The 14,794-nt window shown below is 40.0% G+C and overlaps 2 long non-coding RNA genes across 2 annotated transcripts in view; one reads left to right on the top strand and one right to left on the bottom strand.

Annotated features, from left to right (window-relative positions):
- Nucleotides 1–14,794, top strand: part of LOC129539562 (uncharacterized) — a 115,132-nt gene that overhangs the window by 83,308 nt on the left and 17,030 nt on the right. Inside the window, exon 3 of the long non-coding RNA XR_008682470.2 lies at nucleotides 14,307–14,407. This is a non-coding gene — a long non-coding RNA (uncharacterized LOC129539562). The remainder of the gene's footprint in view (nucleotides 1–14,306; nucleotides 14,408–14,794) is intronic.
- The window catches only part of LOC129539563 (uncharacterized), a 44,159-nt gene that overhangs the window by 12,335 nt on the left and 17,030 nt on the right, over nucleotides 1–14,794 (bottom strand). The gene's annotated exons all lie outside the window — the stretch shown is intronic.

Genomic DNA, 14,794 nt, shown 5'->3' with positions numbered 1-14,794 from the left:
TTGAGTAAACATTGATAATATCATGTGTAACAACTACAGGATTCACATTCTTTGCAACCAACATGGAGCATTTTTGAAAACTGACCACACACTGATTTATAAAACAAATATCAACAATTTTCAAAAGACTGAAATCATACCACAGTTTATGACCATAATATAATTAAGTTAGAAATCAATAACAAAAGGATAACTAGAAAAAACCCATATGTGGAAAATTAAGATGTCCTATTTTAAATAACCTGTGGGCCAAAAAGGAAATTATGATAGAAATTAGAAAATACTTAGACTGTATGGCAAAAAATACTATAATCAAGATGCATTCAATGTAGATAAAGTAAGATCTAGTGAAAAATTACATCCTTAAGTGCTTTTATTAGTAAACATGAAAGGCTAACAATGAGCTAAGAAGTTAGAAAAACAATAATGAAATAATAAATAAAAATGTGAAAATAAAGATAACAGCAGAAATCAACGAAATAGAAAAAAATGTAAAAGAAGGTTAAAAGTCCCCAGATTCTTTCTTTGAAAAGTCTCTTACAGATAAATATTAGAACAAAAGAGATAATTACAGTCAATGCAGACAAATAATTTATATGGAGGATTATGAATTTTAAGGCTATGAACCGGAAAATTTAGAGAAATGGATAAATTCTTGGAAAAATATAACCTACTAAAACTTCTTTGAGAACAAATAGAAAACGATAGTCAAAAAAATTTAAAGAAAATAAATCAGTTGTTTAAAATTGTCCCATATGGAGAATGGAGGGAAGGGATAGTTAGGAAATTTGAGATGGACATGTACATACTGCTATATTTAAAATGGATAACCAACTAGGACCTGCTGTATAGCACATGGAACTCTGTTCATTGTTTTGTGGCAGCCTGGGTGGGAAGGGGAGTTGGGGAAGAATGGATACATGTACATGTATCCTTCACTGTTCACCTGAAACTTTCACAACCTGATGGGAAGCACTGACTCATAAGAAAAGACCCTGATGCTGGGAAAGATTGAAGGTAGGAGGAGAAGGGGATGACAGAAGATGAGATGGTTGGATGGCATCCCTGACTCGATGGACATGAGTTTGAGAAAGCTCTGGGAGTTGGTGATGGACAGGAAAGCCTGGCGTGCTGCCATCCATGGGATTGCAAAGAGTCAGACATGACTGAATGACTGAACTGAAATGATCACAACATTGTTTGTTCATCAGCTATATCCCAATACAAAATAAAAAAGGTTTTTTAAAAAAGGAAAAAGAATTGTCCCATTAAGTAAAAATCAAGACCAGATAAATTTTTTTGCTGTAGTTTTCCTTAAACAATTTTTTGTAATTATTTTCAATCATACAAAACAAAGTAGAGAGAATCATAAAACAAGCTCTGCTATATTCACCACTCAGCTTCAATGATTGTCTTCCTCTAGTTTTCATCAAACTCTTCCCTCTCCACTTAAAAAACATTTTTATTTTGAAATAATTACAGCCTTACTAAATATTCCAAAAGTAGAACCAAAACTTCTCATATGCTTTAACTCAGCTTCCCCTGTTGTTAACATTTTATATAACCTCAAGACAACTAATCAAGCTAAGTCAACTTTGATGTGTATGTGTGTGTGTGTCCTGTTACTTGGTCAACTTTCGTACAGTCAATTCAGTTCAGTCACTCAGTCGTGTCCGACTCTTTGCGACCCCTTGAATCACAGCACACCAGGCCTCCCTGTCCATCACCAACTCCCGGAGTTCATCCAAACTCATGTCCATCGACTCGGTGATGCCATCCCACTATCTCATTCTCTGTCGTCCCCTTCTCCTCCTGCCCCCAATCCCTCCCAGCATCAGAGTCTTTTCCAGTGAGTCAACTCTTTGCATGAGGTGGCCAAAGTATTAGAGTTTCAGCTTTAGCATCAGTCCTTCCAATGAACACCCAGGACTGATCTCCTTTAGAATGGACTGGTTGGATCTCCTTGCAGTCCAAGGGACTCTCAAGAGTCTTTTCCAGCACCACAGTTCAAAAGCATCAATTCTTCAGTGCTCAGCCTTCTTCACAGTCCAACTCTCACATCCATACATGACCACTGGAAAAACTATAGCCTTGACTAGACGGACCTTTGTTGGCAAAGTAATGTCTCTGCTTTTAATATGCTATCTAGGTTGGTTGTAACTTTCCTTCCAAAGAGTAAGTGTCTTTTAATTTCATGGCTGCAATTAGCATCCACGGTGATTTTGGAGCCCCCCAAAATAAAGTCTGACACTGTTTCCACTGTTTCTCCATCTATTTCCCATGAAGTGATGGGACCAGATGCCATGATCTTAGTTTTCTGAATGTTGAGCTTTAAGCCAACCTTTTCACTCTCCTCTTTCACTTTCATCAAGAGGCTTTTTAGTTCCTCTTCACTTTCTGCCATAAGGGTGGTGTCATCTGCATATCTGAGGTTATTGATATTTCTCCCGGCAATCTTGATTCCAGCCTGTGCTTCTTCCAGCCCTGCATTCCTCATAATGTACTCTGCATATAAGTTAAATAAGCGGGGTGACAGTATACAACCTTGACGTACTCCTTTTCCTATTATTAACTAATCTTCAGACTATAATCAAAAGCTTTCCCATTAATGTCTTTTTTTTTTTTTAATCCAGGATAAAATCAGGAGTCTCCTCCCCCTCTTCCTCTGCAATAGTTCCTCAAGGTCAAGTAGTTTCACAGTGAGGTCTAACAAATACTCAAGAGACAAGTAATTCCAATCTTTCACAACCTATTCCAAAGACAAAAAAGAGAAAACACTCAGCTTGGTTTATGAAGTTAGAATAACTGATAATGAGGTCAGTCTCACTTATGAACAGTGACGCAAAAAATCCAGACAAAATAATAGAAAATCATACCATAAAGTGTATGAAAAGTTAATAAATCATGACCAGGATGAATTTACTCTAGGAATGCACAGTTGGATTACCGTTAGATAATCAGTTAATGGAATAATATGTTAAAAGCAAAAAAATCATATGACCACCTCAATAGATGCAAAAATGATAGAATTCCACATACATTCTTGCTAATTTTTTTCAAGTTGAGATATAATTGACATACATTATGTTTCAGGTGTAGAGCATAATGATTTGATATTTGTCTATATTGCAAAATGATCATCAAATAAGTCTAGTTAACTTCCATCACTATGCACAGTTACACAATTTATTTTTCTTATGTTGAGAACTTTACTCTCTTAGCAACTTTCAGATATGCGATATAGTGTTATCAACTGTAGTCACCATTCCGTACATTATACCCCCATGACCTATTTATTTTCTAACTGGAAGTTAGTACCTTTTGACTCCCTTCACCCATCTCTTTGGGTGCTGAGTAATCTCCCCATCTCATTGTTTTCCGTGGTTAGTCCAAACTTCAAGCTGCCTTCCCCTTCATTTGGCTAAAATTAATTCCCTTTCTACCATCCCTTTATCCAACAGCAAATGCATTTTTCTACTACTTCACACACAAACACACACACACACCCCTCAGTTTAGTTCAGTTCAGTTCAGTCGCTCAGTCGTGTCTGACTCTTTGCGACCCCATGAATCACAGCACGCCAGGCCTCCCTGTCCATCACCAACTCCCGGAGTTCACTCAAACTCATGTCCATCGAGTCAGTGATGCCATCCAGCCATCTTATTCTCTGTCGTCCCCGTCTCCTCCCACCCCCAATCCCTCCCAGCATCAGACTCTTTTCCAGCGAGTCAACTCGTCTCATGAGGTGGCCAAAGTATTGGAGTTTCAGCTTTAGCATCAGTCCTTTCAATGCTTCCTGATAAATCCCCAACTTGTGACACCATCAAATTATCTTCTCTCACTCTTCCCTCTGTTTCACTGTAAGTAGTGTTCTTCATTCTTTCCAAGATTAAATACTCCAGTGTGTTCTGATTAACCCCCCTCCTACCTATTCAGAAATGACACATTCTCAACCATCCTCTTCCTCTCTCTCTTGTCACACACACACGTGCACACACATGACACCACAACTTCCTCCTCTATGATACCACTTTCCAACCTATATATATATATATATATATATATAACACCTATGTCTGCTTTATTGACTGCACCAAAGCCTTTGACTGTGTGGATCACAACAAACTGTGGAAAATTCTGAAAGAGATGGGAATACCACACCACCTGACCTGCCTCTTGAGAAACCTGTATGCAGGTCAGGAAACAACAGTTAGAACTGGACATGGAACAACAGACTGGTTCCAAATAGGAAAAGGAGTACATCAAGGCTGTATATTGTCACCCTGCTTATTTAACTTATATGCAGATTACATCATGAGGAACGCTGGGCTGGAAGAAGCACAGGTTGGAATCAAGATTGCCTGAAGAAATATCAATAACCTCAGATATGCAGATGACACCACCCTTATGGCAGAAAGTGAAGAGGAACTAAAAAGCCTCTTGATTAAAGTGAAAGAGGAGAGTGAAAGAGTTGACTTAAAGCTCAACATTCAGAAAACTAAGATCATGGCATCTGGTCCCATCACTTCATGGGAAATAGATGGAGAAACAGTGGAAACAGTGTCAGACTTTATTTTTTTGTGCTCCAAAATCGCTGTGGATGCTGACTGCAGCCATGAAATTCAAAGATGCTTACTCCTTGGAAGGAAAGTTATGACCAACTTAGACAGCATATTAAAAAGCAGAGACATTACTTGGCCAACCAAGGTCTGTCTAGTCAAGGCTATAGTTTTTCCAGTGGTCATGTATGGATGTGAGAGTTGGACTGTGAAGAAGGCTGAATGCCAAAGAATTGATGCTTTTGAACTGTGGTGTTGGAGAAGACTCTTGAGAGTCCCTTGGAATGCAAGGAGATCCAACCAGTCCATCCTGAAGGAAATCAGTCCTGAATATTCATTGGAAGGACTGATGCTGAAGCTGAAATTCCAACACTTTAGCCACCTCATGCGAAGAGTTGACTCATTGAAAAAGACCCTGATGCTGGGAGGGATTGGGGGCAGGAGGAGAAGGGGACAACAGAGGATGAGATAGCGGGATGGCATCACCGAGTCGCTGGACATGAGTTTGGGTAAACTCCGGGAGTTGGTGATGGACAGGGAGGCCTAGCACGCTGCAATTCATGGGGTCGCAAAGAGTTGGACACAACTGAGTGACTGAACTGAACCAAAGGAACAAACAATACTTCCTCAATCTAGAGTCCCTCTCAAAATAGGCTGCTACATCCTATCCTGAATTGGAGGTGCCCAGCAGGGAATGTTTACAAAATCAGTGTGACCAGGTCTTCTGGGGTTGACTGTTACACTATCTGAGCAATTATATGTAGTGACCCTCTTCAAATTGTCTCCTTCCCTTTATAGTTACCCTTTCTGGAAAAAAGCTGTAAGCTACACTTGCTGTTTCTTCTTCCTTGTCTTCTCCTCTAGCTTCAGCCCCCACTACCTCTATAATATGTGTTACTTAGGCTAACATTTTCTTATGACCAAATCTAATGAATATTTTTCTACCTTTATCTTACCCAGCAGTTATTTGAAGTTACAGAGCATCCTTTTCTTGAACTTTCTTTCACATCCATCCTCTTCTGATTTTCCTTCCTCTTATCTTGCTGGTTAGCTCTCAGATTCCCTTAAGATCATTCATTGTCTGGGTCCTCCTTTAAAGATCAGTGTTCTCTGAGGTTACATCCTAGACTCTGTCCTCCTCTCCTTTTTTCAGTTTGCTTGGGTTACATAGTTGAAATACTCGGCTTTATCTATAGTAGGATCACATTTTGAGACTTGGAGTTTGGGGGATGGAGATGAAGAGGGAAGGTTCTGAAGTCATATAATTTAGCCTTAGAGATCCTTTTAATAGTCTATGAACACAGTACAGCACCATCTGTCATAAGCCAGCATAGTTTTTCCTTCGGTATTGGAAGAGATTTCTGAATTTCAGCTGAGCACCAGGTTATCTGTATTTGACTTGGGTTTAGGACCATATATGTGAAACAAAAAGTAGGCACAATATCTTTAAATACATGACCAACTCTCAGCCTAGGGGAATGTTTAGACTGGGGAAATGAAAACTTGCTAAGAGTATTACATCTTTTCTCATGTTCATTTGGGGATGTAGGCTGTATGAGAGGAATGGTGGGGAAATTATTGTATCATTATAACTATGGATTTTCTGTATCCCTTTTGTTCTTTCTTGTTTTACCAAAGGTGTGTAGTTGGATTTGGGCTTCCCTGGTGGCTCTCTAGTGGTGGAGAATCTGACTGCCAGTACAGAAGATGCAGGTTTGATCCCTGGGTTTGGAAGATCCCCTGGTAAAAGAAATGGCAACCAACTCTAGTATTCTTGCCTGGGAAAATCCCATGGACAGAGGAACCTGGTGGGCTACAGTCCATGGGATCACAAACAGCTGGACATGAATGACTAAACAACAATAGTTGGATTTGCATAAGTGAAATGTGCATGTGCATTCTACTACCTGTTTGCAAATAACTCTTTTGTATCTCCAGTTTGGTCTTCTGAGACCAGTTCACATGTTGAAGATCCCCTTATAGGTGGATTCTCCCTTCATATTGACACTCTCTAGACAGAACTCAACATTTCTCCCCCATCCTTACACGACTGCCCCCATCTACTTCCCTTCTCTAGTCCCGCCTGGAAGAATGATACCTTTGTTCAGTCACCCAAGCCAAATGCCTAAGAATTATCCCTATATCTTTTCTTTTCCTTAGCATCCACATTTCATTAACAGCCAAGGCATATTCACTCTATTCTCTTGCTGCTGCTGCTAAGTCACTTCAGTCGTGTCCGACTCTTTGCGACCCCATAGACCAGCCTACCAGGCTCCTTCGCCCATGGGATTTTCCAGGCAAGAGTACTGGAGTGGGTTGCCATTGCCTTCTATTCTCTTAAAGTCACTCAAATCTTTGCTCTAGCTCTCCATCCACTGCTATTGCCTTAGTTTATGTTTGCCATTTTCTGTCTTTTCTTAGAATTATTGCACTAGCTTTTAACGGTTTTTTTTTTTAAGTTTCTGCCTTATCCTCTCTTCCTCCTACTATTAAGAAAAAGTAAACGGTGCTTGAAAATAAGGCCAATGCAGTACGAGTAGATCCTTTCAATGTGATGTGTTAGTTAAGGAAATGGCAACTCACTCCAGTATTCGTGCCTGGGAAATCCCATGGACAGAGAAGACTAGAGCGCTTATAGTCCGTGGGGTCACAAAAGAGTTGGATACAACGATGTCACCAACGATGACAACCCAACAATTATTTCATTAGGGAACATACCACCATTGAAATTTTTTAACTGAAGATATGATGACTGGAATTCATAAGATAAGGGTTCATATTCTATGCAGTTACATGTTGATTTGTAGATTTTTGCCTGGTAGAGATACAAACAGTTTTGTCCCTCGAAAAGTTAATCCCAGGATTTTATTACTGTAACACTAAACAAATCTGTGTCTAACTTAAAAGAATAAGAAACTCATCTCATTTTGATTTCTCTCCTGATGGCCTATGTGAATCCCTTTTCTTCAAGTGTCTTGGAACCAGCTTACCTAAATTACTGGTTCTCTCATTATTTAATGAGTTAAATAAAACTGTCAACCAATGTCCATTCTATATTAATAAGAAGCTCATTTTTTAACCTTTTTGAAAATTACACTTTGACAGCATGCTGCTGCTAATAAATTCTTTCCAAATTGCTTATCTGATCATGTTATTTCTCTGTTTATTTCCTTTAATGGCTCCATGTAACCTGAACTGCTGATGTTGCTCCCTAGCTTGACACTTTCATCTCCTTCATGACTTTGGTTCTCCCTATTTTTCTAGCCAAATCTCTTGCCATCCCCTCACAAACCCTTTATATTCTATGTGACACCACTAAACAAGAAACACTTTGTTCTGTTGTACATGTCACTTTCTCATCGAGAACTCCTCCCCATCTCACTTCCACTACCTTTTCCCCCTTTTCTTCTTTTCTAAGTTACTTATGTTTGAGACTCAGCCCAGCTATCACCTCCTGTCAAAGTCCCACCCGCCCTTTCTCTCACCCCAAAAACCTGTGCTGGGTTAGCGGTTCCTCTCCTGTGTTCTCCCTTTGCTTATGGCTACTGCAACATCCGCCATACTCTCTGTAATTCTTTATTTACTTCCCCATTTGTGAGACAAAACTAGGTTGTAAGCTCTTGAGTCAGGAATTGAACTGAACATCAATTAAGTAGTTATGTTTTGACTGTACTGTGAAGAAAATGACATATTTGCCTCATTTAGCTCAGCAAATAATACATTTTTCTAGTACAATTGTGTCAAATTTAGTGACTGTCAGCAGTATTTTATTATTATTATTATTTTAAAATATTGATTTATTTGGCTGTACTAGGTCTCAGTTGCAGCTCACGAGATCTTCAGTCTTCGTTGCAGCACGTGTGGTCTTTTAGTTGCAGCATGCAAACTCTTAGTTGCGGCATATGGGATCTATTTCCCTGACCAGGTATTGAACCCGGGCCCCCCTGCATTGGGAGCATGGAGTCTTAGCCACTGGACCACCAGGGAAGTACCAACAATATTTTAAAACATAAGCAAAGTTAGATGTAGCCTCCTTCCAATGGCCCCTACTCCTAAATTTATCTGTTATTATATAGAGCATTTTTCTTTATTTCTTCTTAATGTTATAGTCCATGAAAGAAAAGAAACTTTCATTGTAGATTTGTCTAATAGAGTTTGTTCCACACTTCTTGATCATATAGTCATTAAGTTACTCAGATTTTTATTAATACTTCAAGTTTTGCCTACAAAGTAAACAGCATTTATAGGCATGAAAGTGTTCCCATTTTACCCCAGCCCAAGAAATTTAGAGGAAATTCTCTCTCGCTGGTTTTGAGGCCAAAGCTTACGTTGATACACTAGGTGTTCCTAGTCCTTGGATGGTAGGGAGGCCGCAGCCATCCGCAGTGTATCATGTGGTCCCTTGACTGGTCTTTCCTCTCAACCATTTCCGACTGTGGCTCATCCGCCCAAAGTGACATTTCATTGTGTGATTTCCTATTGAAAAATGTTCTTCTTGTGCTTTTCTAAATGCTGTTCTGTATGGAGCAAGTTGGTTTCCATTGGCAGAAAACACTGTGAGAAAAATTTCCTGATGAAAAGAATCCTAGACTTAAATGCTGAGTATCAGCAGCATAAGGAAAAGCATACCTGCATGAGGATTGGAACTTTATAGGTGTGATTGACCTCAGGCTCCAACCAAAACAAAGGCATCAGTGCAAATCCTCTAACACTTTCACTTACACTGAACCACCCCCCAGATGACACGGTTCTTGGTAAAGTGTGTTCAGTTTATGTCCTTGGAGCCTCTAAATCTATCAAAGAGCATTTTGCATTTGCATTCTGGGTTAGAAAAGGATCGTTGGGAAAGCTGAAACAGTTTCTTGATGGTCTCATATTCCATTTCTCATTTCTTTAGGTAAACAAGCACCTTCTCCTAGTAGTGAATGCTTCTCAGAAGATTTTAGAAACCAAAGTCTCAGGTGATATGAATCCTACTGCCTACTTGCAGTAAGATTGGTTAGATTAGTGATTTTTAAACTAAGTTCTGAGTGTCCTCATGGGTCCCTTCCAGCCCAGTTTCAGTATATGCAGCTCTATTTTTATCAATTTAATATAAATTGGGCTCTGACACATATTTCATTTGGAAAAAAAGGGTTCCACTGCTTAAAGATATGTTTAAAAAAAGAACACAGAGCTAGAATCCTTTTTTTTTTTTTTTTGGATTCAGTAGTGGGCTTACTCTGCATGCAAATAAGTAGGCTTAAGATACTGATATTGCTGTTAGTACAAAGCAGTGACACGTTTATTTTTTATTCATTTATTCTGCAAGTATCTATTAAACTTCTCCTATATGCTAGGCACTGTGCTGGGTGCTGGAATATAACTAAAAATAAACAGGGTACCTGCCTTCATGGATCATGTAGTCTAGTGGAAAGATGGACAGTTAAATAGTTTTCATTCACTGTTGATAACTAGGTATGTGTGTTGGGAGGAGGGAGTAAAGAAAGGCTTCCGAGTGTTAATGAAGCGGAAGTAGGGAAGTAGGAATTCAGGAGATGGGACTTGTATATGTGAAAGCCTGTAGGTAAGGGACATCATGGCTCCCTGGAAGAACAGGAAAAAAAAGTGCTAACTCTGGAGTATGGAGTTCAAAATAGAGAAGCCTTGCAAGCTATCTTAAGGAGTATGGACTTTATCTTAAGAGCCATGGGAAGCAATGAGGCAAAATGATCAGATTTCTGCTTTTACAAGCTCACTCTGGCTGTGAAGTAGAGAATGGAATGAAGAGGAACAGAGTAGGGAACCAGAGGAGACGCTATTTGAGTGTTCCAAATGAGAAATGGGGATTCCCTGGATTGTTGTTTAGTTACTAAGTTGTGTCCGACTCTTTTGTAACCCCATGGACTATAGCCCAGCAGGCTTCTCTGTTCATGGGATTATCCTGGCAAGAATACTGGAGTTGGTTGCCATTTCTATCTCCAGGGGATCTTCCCAACCCAGGGATCAAATGCATATCTCCTGCACTGGTAGGTATATTCTTTACCACTGAGTCACCAGGAAAGCCCTCCCCAGGGGTTAAGGGAGAACAAGTGCAAGAGGAGAGCTGTGGCCAGATTCCAGAGATGATGCAGGGTTAGATTCTGCTGAGTCTGATGATTGATGGGATGGGTGTTGAATTTGGAAGGAGGAAGGAGTATCAAGGATGCTCAGTTTTCCAGTTCAGGCAAGAGTGGATAGTGGAGGTATTTGTGGAGACAGGGAACTCAGGGGAGAGGGTCAAGCTTAGAGAGAAGGTGATGAGATTCATTTTGGACATGAGTTGGAGATCCCCGTGGGCCATCTAAGTGTAGATGTTGAGTATACAGTTGGATGTTTAGGTATGTAGGTCAAGACACAGTCTGGGCTAGCAATATAGATGTGGGACTTATCAGGATTGAGATGATGATCAACAAACATCCTGAGAGTAGAGTGAATGACAGCTTCTAGGGAGGCTGAGTAGGCTGTGAAAAGAAAGATAGTTTAGAAACGTCCCCTTTTAAAAAAAGAGGACAAAGAGAAGGAAAATAAGAGAAATCAAGAGAATGGTTCAAGAATGAATGAATGAGATTCAGTATTAAATGTTGCACAGGTCACAGTCTGAAAAGTGTCTCCCAAATGCAGGCCTGCCTTCTGTCAGTGACAATATGCACAAGCTGTCTGGAATTATCTCTGTCTCGTTGACAAGTTTGCTATGCTAATCCAGGAAAAAACCTCATGTATAACAGTACAAAAATAACCAGGAGACAGGGCTCCTTTAATTCTCAGTGGATTTCCATATCAATGTGTAATTTCTGTAAATATCTGAAGAAATTTAAAATCCAAATAGCTAATGATTGAAAAATTCCTCCCCACATATGTGTGAGCAAGTAGCTAAGACTGTCTCTAACGTGATTTCTCTGAAAATACAAAAGCCCAAATCAAGAATTCCACAAGGCCTACTCTTTAATGTAGTATAATGTTAGCATTGTGTAAAATATAATAAATATAATTTGGAGGTAAATGACTAGAGTAAATGGAATCTACACACATACCCTGAAAAACCTTGAAAAGTCGTGTTAACCCACGGCTATCTTTTGCTCAGACTTTCACCTCCCATCCTGCTTTCCTGACATTCAGTCCCTTATTCCCCTTTCTGCCTATCCTTTTGGGTTTAACTGTAAGGGAGCTGTAATTGTGGGTAAATATGTTGAGTTTGAGATTTTTCACAGAATGAGAGGTAATGTTTCCCACAAGGGAAGTCATTCTTTGCAGAGTTCACAACTCTGTGAACCACATGGCTGGAAGGAAACCTGGGGATTATCTAGAGTACCTACTTCTCTTTTTAGTCAATGAAATTAGGGTGGAAAGAAATGAGGTAATTGAGCAGTGACACATCAGGTACTGAGAGGGCAGCTGAAGTAGGCTTACATATAGCCCGCCCTGGATTATAAAAATGATGCATCCTAGAGAAGACAGAAATAACTAAACTATGTTCTGTCCTATTCTATACTGCAAGACTAAATCTGTTTATGTCAAGTAGATTTTGTTGTTGTTCAGTCACTCAGTTGTGTCCAACTCTTTGTGACCCCATGGACTTCAGCATACCTGGCTTTGCTATCCTTCACTATCTCCCAGAGTTTGCTCAGACTCATGTCCATTGAGTTGATGATACCATCTAACCATCTCATTCCCTGTTGCTCCCTTCTCATTCAAATATTCAGTTCAGTTCAGTTCAGTCGCTCAGTCGTGTCCGACTCTCCACGACCCCATGAATCACAGCACGCCAGGCCTCCCTGTCCATCACCAACTCCCGGAGTTCACTCAAACCCATGTCCACAGAGTCAGTGATGCCATCCAGCCATCTCATTCTCCGTCGTCCCCTTCTCCTCCCGCCCCCAACCTTTCCCAGCATCAGAGTTTTTTCCAGTGAGTCAACTCGTCGCATGAGGTGGCCAAAGTATTGGAGTTTCAGCTTTAGCATCAGTCCCTCCAATGAACACCCAGGATTGATCTCCTTTAGAATGGACTGGTTGGATCTCCTTGCAGTATAAGGGACTCTCAAGAGTCTTCTCCAACACCACAGTTCAAAAGCATCGATTCTTCGGCGATCAGCTTTCTTTACAGTTCAAATATTAAGTAAAGAAAAAGATCTACTTTTGTATGTGTGAGAGACATTGTGAGAAACAGTCCACAAATATGAATTCTCTTTTATTTCCTGTTTCACTTCATTTTATTCAAGCATTTGTTTCCAAAGAGATCAAAGACGGGGAGGTATGAATGGATTTATTCTGTGATAGTCTGTGTAGTCTGCATTTTGGTCCAGGATCCTTTCCAATACAGCACTCAAGTTCATCCATCCTCCCTTTGCCAAGAGTACCAAACTTTGGCCTTCCAATGAGCTGTCAGGGATTAATGTGGCTGCTTGAATAGGATTGACAATGGGATAGGGAGAAAATGGGCCAGAAGAGGTTATTGAATCACATTGTTCCTGGGCCAGGTCAGTGTAAGAAAGGAAATGGTTTCCTGTGGACAGATGTACCCCTGAGCTGCCAAGGACCTTGATAAGATGGTACAGGAGGTAGCTCTCTAGATATTTGGAAATCCAGAACAGAAGGTAGGTGATGGAGTATAAGGAGAGACCTTGGACTATGGAGTAAATGGACTTGGCTTAGCATCCTAACTGTGCTTCTGAGTAGCAGTGAGAATTTACAAATTTATTTTAACTTCTCTAAGCCCTTAGTTTTCTTCATCTGTAAAACTTGGCAATGAAAATTGCCAGGAGAAATATCAATAACCTCAGATATGCAGATGACACCACCCTTATGGCAAAAAGTGAAGAGGAATTAAAGAGCCTCTTGATGAAAGTGAAAGAGGAGAGTGAAAAAGCTGGCTTAAAACTCAACATTCAAGAAACCAAGATCATGGCATCCAGTCCCATCACTTCATGGCAAATAGATGGGGAAACAATGGAAACAGTGACAGACTTTATTTTGGGGGCTCCAAAATCGACGCAGATGTTGACTGCAGCCATGAAATTAAAAGACACTGACTCCTTGTAAGAAAAGCTGTGACCAACCTAGACAGCATATTAAAAAGCAGAGACATTACTTTGCCGACAAAGGTCCATCTAGTCAAAGCGACGGTTTTCTCAGTCATCATGTATGGATATGAGAGTTGGACCATAAAGAAATCTGAGCACCAAAGAATTGATGCCTTTGAACTGTGGTGTTGGAGAAAACTCTTGTGAGTCCTTGGACTGCAAGGAAATCAAACCAGTCAATAGTAAAGGAAATTAGTCCTGAATATATATTGGAAGGACTGATGCTGAAGCTAAAGCTCCAATACTTTGGCCATCTGATGTGAAGAACTGACTCATTGGAAAAGACCCTGACACTGGGAAAGATTGAAGGCAGGAGGAGAAGGGGACGACAGACAGAGGATGAGATGGTTGGATGGCATCACCGATTCGATGGACATGAGTTTGAGCAAGCTCTGGGAATTGTTGATGGACAGGTAAGCCTGGCGTGCTACAGTCCATGGGGTTGCAAAGAGTCAGACATGACTGAGTGACTGAACTGAACTGAACTGAAGCCCTTACTTTTCTTCATCTGTAACATTTGGTTGTGAAGATGCAATGAAATAAAGTATGTTAAGAACCCAGAACAATAGTTAATTTTAATTTCTCTTTTCTTAACTTTAAACTCCTTAGCTTTCTTCCCTTTCAAGCCCTCTCTCTTTATGTTCCAGCTAACCGGCTCTGCTAAAGAAAGACTCAAGTTTTTCTTGAGATACCCTTGAGGAAAACCTCCTTGAAACTTGGACTTACATTTTCAGAAGGAATTAGAATGGTAAGTCAACACTATTGGTTTTTCCTCCCAGTTCTATTGAGATATAATTGACATATATCATTGCATAAGTTTAAGGTATCAACATAATTATTTGACTTTTGTATATGTTGCAAAATTATCACCACAATAAGATTAGTTAATGTCCATCAACTCCAAATAGCTATAATTTTTTCTTTGTGATGAGAATTTTTAAAGTCCACTCTCTTAGCAACTTTCAAATATATAATACAGTATTGTATATTATATTCCCAGAATTTACTTATCCTATAATTGGAAGTTTGTACCTTTTGACCACCTTCACCTAATTCCCTCATCCCCCCTAGTACAACCCCCTACCGACTTCCTACCCTCTGCTGCTGCTGCTGCTGCTAAGTCACTTCAGTCGTG

The sequence above is a fragment of the Moschus berezovskii genome, chromosome 11 (assembly GCF_049115385.1).
Source record: "Moschus berezovskii isolate FMDL1 chromosome 11, NW_MosBer_1.0, whole genome shotgun sequence".
In the NCBI taxonomy this organism is placed as follows: domain Eukaryota; kingdom Metazoa; phylum Chordata; class Mammalia; order Artiodactyla; family Moschidae; genus Moschus; species Moschus berezovskii.
The sequence above is the reverse complement of the archived record's forward strand: the minus strand, read 5'-3'. Positions and strand labels throughout refer to the sequence as shown.